The 5,762-nt window shown below is 33.9% G+C and overlaps 1 pseudogene; it reads left to right on the top strand.

Moving 5' to 3' along the window:
- The first annotated feature begins 4,518 nt into the window (after positions 1 to 4,518).
- On the top strand, positions 4,519 to 5,216 carry LOC107844291 (annotated as a pseudogene).
- Positions 5,217 to 5,762: the final 546 nt, after the last annotated feature.

Raw genomic sequence — 5,762 nt, forward strand, 5'->3', positions numbered from 1 at the left:
AAAAATTCAAAATTAGTGAATTAAGTTTTGCCTAAGTCTAGGCATTTTCTAATCTTGTGTCTTTATCCATAGGTATAATATGTCTTCTCTAGTTTGTGAAAAGTGTCAAAAGAGAAAAAGAAATGGGAATATACCTTTACAGGTAGTGGACTATACTCCTTTGCAGCTTTGATTATGGTGGAACGAAATAGATTCATATGATTATGCTGAGATACAAAAGTATTTGATTTTTTTGACAAACATCATTACAATCAACCTTAGCAGGGATGTGGTTGATGCATTGCTGATTTTCTGGGATTCGATGAACAATGTATTTTACTTCTCATATTTTGAGTTGATTTCGACTTTAGAGGAGATAGCGGCTTATGTTAGATTTGGGGATATGCATCGGTAAAAACTTATAGCCCCAAGAGTCATCTCGATAAATAGATTTTGCAAGCTCATGAACATACAGAACTCAAAAGAAGAATCAATGAAAAAAGGTTGGGTCTCCTTACAGTTCTTGTATGAAAAATACAGAAGGCAAGAGGGGTTTGAGGAATTGGGTAAACAACTCTAAAACAAGAGAAGTTTTGAGGCTTGGAAAGTTCATAGACGATTTACATTCATGGTAGACTTTTTAGGCACTATGGTCTTCCTGAGGAGAGAGAGAAAAGTTAATGTTCACTTAGCTAGAGTGGTACATATACTGATTAAGAAAGAGGATTACATTATGGTACCAATAATCTTGACCGATATTTACCGTGCTTTAATCGTTTGTCAAAAAGGAAAAGTTTTTTTCGAGGGATGTCATATCTTGCTACAGATTGAATTATAGAGCACATTCATTAACGTCCTATGGTGGCGAGATTTGTTCTTGAACAAGTAAATCACATCAAGGATTATGAGGAAATGATGGAAAAATATATGTGCCCAGAAGGAGTTAGAGATTGAGATTAGTTTTTTCGTTCACCGACGGCAGATAAAATCTCTTGGAATCTTCCTTGGTTCCCTTGGAGGCTAGTCATACATAGTTTTATCATTCGTTCATTCTTGTTATTGATGGGTATTAGGGGTGTTCAACCGTATGTTCCATTGAGGGGTCTACGTTAGCTAGGAAGATGTCAAATAATTCTCATAACAGAAAACATGAAAGAGTTTGTGTTTAAGGTTAGACTAGAGATTCCCCTTCCAGAGGGATTGGCACAGAAGATTTGAGATGATTATCGTCTCATGGGGATTGAAATAATGGTCATAGAGCGAGAGAGAGGAGAAGTACACCCAAACTACTATGAATGGTTTGAAAAATAACCACCTCTACCAGTCAAACCGGAATGATCAGTTAAGGAACCCATAGATCAAGAAGCTGCAATAAAGATTGGGATTGAGATGGCCATGCGAGAACATCATGATGCCAACCAAGCTTTGAGAGCAGAATTGAAACATGCTAAGGTAGCCTTGATTCAACGACAAGCAGATAAGGATGCAAAAAATGAGGCGAGAGCTAAGAAAGCATGATTGGAGGTAGAGAGAGATTATCAGTTCACTATTTGGGTGCTAAATGCTAATTTAGAACGAGATAGGAAAAGAATCACTACAAAATTTTTAGCCTAAGGCTACACTAAATCTGGACAACACTTGTAAAGTGTTGTCTAAAATAGTTTTGAACACGCTTTTAAAATGTAGTCTTAAGTTTTAGCTTTACGCCACAATAATTTTGACAACACTTGTAAAACGTGCTCTTTAATGCTATAGGCTATATTTTATAAGTGTTGCCATATCATTATATAATTGGCAATGTCTTTTACAAATATAGTTACACTTTTAGAATATGACTATTTTTATTGTTTTAAAATGACACTTTAGAAGTGTTGTCATATTGCTTTTTATAAAATTTACACCAAAATATGATATTTCCTCAAATATTTTTAACACACAAATATTATGTTTCCTCTAATATATTTTATTCCCTTCAATTTCTAATTATACAAAAAAATAATCATAAAACATAATAACATTCAGGTGAAATATTTCACAGCTAGGATTTATCTCATCCATGCATGTTTTAGTGGGGAATTTAAGCATTAGAGAAATTGCATATATGCTTATCACTGAGAGAATTTCACACAATTATCTGATAGAAATTTCATCTCCGTGTGTTTTGCCACTTCATACACTGTCACTTCCTCAAAATCTAAGAGGCAAAATTGTGAGTCGTTATCCTCCTCCAAGTGTTTTAGTGCGTGTTTCACCGCCTATACTGTCAATCCATGGTAAATTTGTGAGTCATTATCCTCCTTCGTTGTACCCAAGGCTTCAGCCATCGATTTGCTGTTTAACTCTAAAGAGGCGCGCCAGCTTCGTTCTTTCTTCAAATTCCTTTTACGCCAAGTTCTGAGTGTCGTAATAGAGGCATTTTGAGTTCAAAATTGAGTGATCGAAGGTAAAATTTTCATCCTTTTGCCTTCAATTCTTCTTAATTTTGATGCTCTATTTCCATTTTCTCATTATAATTAGTGATTCATAAGTTGAAAAAAGTAGTCCTAAGTGGTTTAATTCTACACTATTACTATAAGAAGCTTAGGTAATATCGTCGTGGTGTGTTAGTGTGTGGAAGAAAGGAAACAACAACGGAAAAAATATATTTTTTTAATAAAACTATAGTGCAGTTTAGCTTGAAGTGGGTAGGTATAGTCGATAGTGCAGAATTTGTGTGGAATTGAGTTTCTATAAGAAATTAGATTTGGTTTTTTTATCTATATGTGCAAAATTGACTTTTGATTTTGTGAAATTAGTTTTTTTCTTGTTTCTCCAATTAACCAAGTAATGTAAAGGGTGGTTTATCCCTCGTCTTGAAAATGAAGTACTGTGAATGGTGATTTATCCTTCGTTGTGAAAATGAAGTACTGTGAAGGGTGGTTTATCCCTAGTCTTGTGGATTATGCACTCATCGTCTTTGATTATATGCCTTCCTATTAAGTACATATTGCATATTTAGGGTTAAGTGCTCAAGTTCATATTCAAAATATTTGCTTGAGGTAAAACCAAAATTTAACTATTGGCCAGGAGTGAACCATGTACTTCACTCTGTGAGATGAATGTCTAATAGAAATCAATTTATATATTAAAGATTACTAGGACTTATTTTATGCTATTAAATTTTTTAGACGCTGGGAAAAAATGCACAGCCTAAACATAATATCTAGATAATATGACATGTGTATAGCTAACGACATTGAAGTCAAAATCTAGAAAAATAATTAATGAAAATAGAAAAACTTTGTTGCACCCAAGTTGCTCAATGATATGCCTAAATACAATTGGATAGTATTCGAACTCTTTAGCTAAAAATGGTTATTTTTTCTTCAAATTTATAGGAGCAGTAATGGTGATAACAACGAAAACAACAACGTCATGTGTCATTAATTTTCAAAGGGGGATTGTGGGAGAAGGAGAATTTAGAAGTCATTTTTCAGATTGCTATAATTGCTACGTGAGTAGGTTGGTCATTGTCTCTGTTGCGGATACCATTTTGCAGGTCTATTATAAGAAATGAGGACTATAGTCTTCCTTGAATGGACAAAGAGAAAGGAACAAGTATCATCTTTCTATTGTTTCTACAGTATAAATGCAATCACTTAAACAAAAAGAACTAAATCTCTTCTCATTCATTGTGCTTGATGTCCCGGGTCTTCGGTTACTCCGTTATGCTTGCATATGACTTACAATTTAATGAAACTACTTCTACATGTAGCACTATAATTATTTATTTATTGATAACCATGTAAGCTACTAATTAAGCTGATAAATTTTGCTTCCTGCAATTTCAGGCTAATTAAGAATTCATCATCCAAATCCTAAAAAAGAACCAAAGAGAAGTGCATTTTCTATTTTGATTTTTAAGGTTTGTGTTTTTCCCAATTTAACAGTCACTGATGACTTGATTCATAGATATATGAATACTAATAACTGAGATGAATTCGAGCCTTTCTCATACGTGGAGAAAATTTAAGTTTTATTCTTTATATGTTATCTATAGTCTCTGGATTTATTTGGATCCGATATGCATATTCGAGTGATTGCACTATCCAATTTCTAGATGGTTTTGTTTTTCTTCTTCAAAATTCTGGAATAAAATACTTATATGTTACTGCAGAAATAGTAGTGAAGTCCATTGGAAGATAATTCTAAGACGCAGAGCCTAACCCGTAAAAGTAGTAAGGTCCATTCATTTAATAATTATGACGAAAAAAAACATTACTGTTGAACTTTTCATTATAGTTTACTTGGCTATTAACCAAAAAAGGATTACAACAGATGGTCAATTTCCCTTTCTTGGTTTCAACTTCTCAATTATCTATTTGCTTTGTCTTTTAAATTGATTGCCAGTATTAACCACTTTTCCTTCCATATCAAGGTTCAAGATGTGTAAGACAAAGCATTCATCATTGTTACGATAATTGTAAACTAAGTTAATATGAGGTGTAAAAGGTACAAAGTTTCAAGCTTTGAATTTTGCATGAGGATTGAGACTAAAAGATGTATAACAATTTCAAGGAGCTGGCAGTAGATTATGTGAAGCAAGCAGTCGAGGAAGATAATACTAGAAATTATGCAAAGGTGTTCTCTCTCTATATAATGCTTTGGAGTATTTTAAAACTCATCCGAAGTATGAGAAGAGTTCAAAAATTAAGGAAGCAATTACCCAGAAGTTTGTGGAGTATTTGAGGAGGGCTGAGGAGATTTGTGTTATTGTAGATGAACGAGGTGGTGGGACGACGTCCAATGGAGATGCTACTGTTGCATCGTGCACAAAGTCAAAGCCAAAGAATGGAGGAAGAGAGGGTGATGATTGAGAGAATGTGAAGTTAACAGTTGGACTTAATTCCGCTATTATAAGGGAAAAGTCTAACGTGAAAGGAAACGATGTAGCAGGCTTGACAATGGCAAGCAGGCACTGCGGGAGGTTGTTATACTACCGGTTAAGTTTCCTCAGTTTTTCACTGGCTAGTCCTCCCTTTACTTTTCTATGTTTTTGTACTTCAAGATTGTTATAATGGAGTGAACTTAGGTTTAAAATATGGTAACATGTCCCTGGCTCTGTGGATTCAGCATACGGTGATGTTTCTTGGGAACTACACCTCACTAAACTGAATTTATTTATTTTTATTGCTTGCAATTGTTCCCTGAACAATGTTTATTATTTTGAATTGCAAGTGAAGATTTTGTTGATGAAACACTAATCAACATATTATTGTCTAATTAAGTAGATTAATTGTATGAGAAATACAAAGATTATCTTTACTTAATGGGATGGATGACCATCAAAACAAAGAAAACAACTATGTTAGGTTTTGTTGCTTGAACCCTTCATAAATATTGTCGCACCTGTATCGGATTATAAAAAATGCACAGCTTTTTGGAGGACTGGACACGTGCCTATCAATATATTTTAAGTGTCCGAACAACATAAACTTTAGGTAGGTGCGACATTCTTGCATCTTTTATATTCCCTTTGTTAAAATTCCTGACTCGACCGTGTCTAAGCTATTAATATTTAAAAATGTAGAAGGAAAAGAGTAAGGTTACCTTGTCATAGCATTGGAATTCACCAATACCAGGAGATCTCCAAGTACCATTGCGTTCTGGATAAGATGGATATCTTAATTCACCACGAGGATCCATCCCCACTTGTATTTCCTACAGAAGAAAAATAAAAATAGAACTATCAATTTCAAAATTTTTTCTTTTGTTTTAGCTAGGATGGTTGTGGTCCCTAATAT

The sequence above is a fragment of the Capsicum annuum genome, chromosome 10, assembly GCF_002878395.1.
Source record: "Capsicum annuum cultivar UCD-10X-F1 chromosome 10, UCD10Xv1.1, whole genome shotgun sequence".
Taxonomy (NCBI): domain Eukaryota; kingdom Viridiplantae; phylum Streptophyta; class Magnoliopsida; order Solanales; family Solanaceae; genus Capsicum; species Capsicum annuum.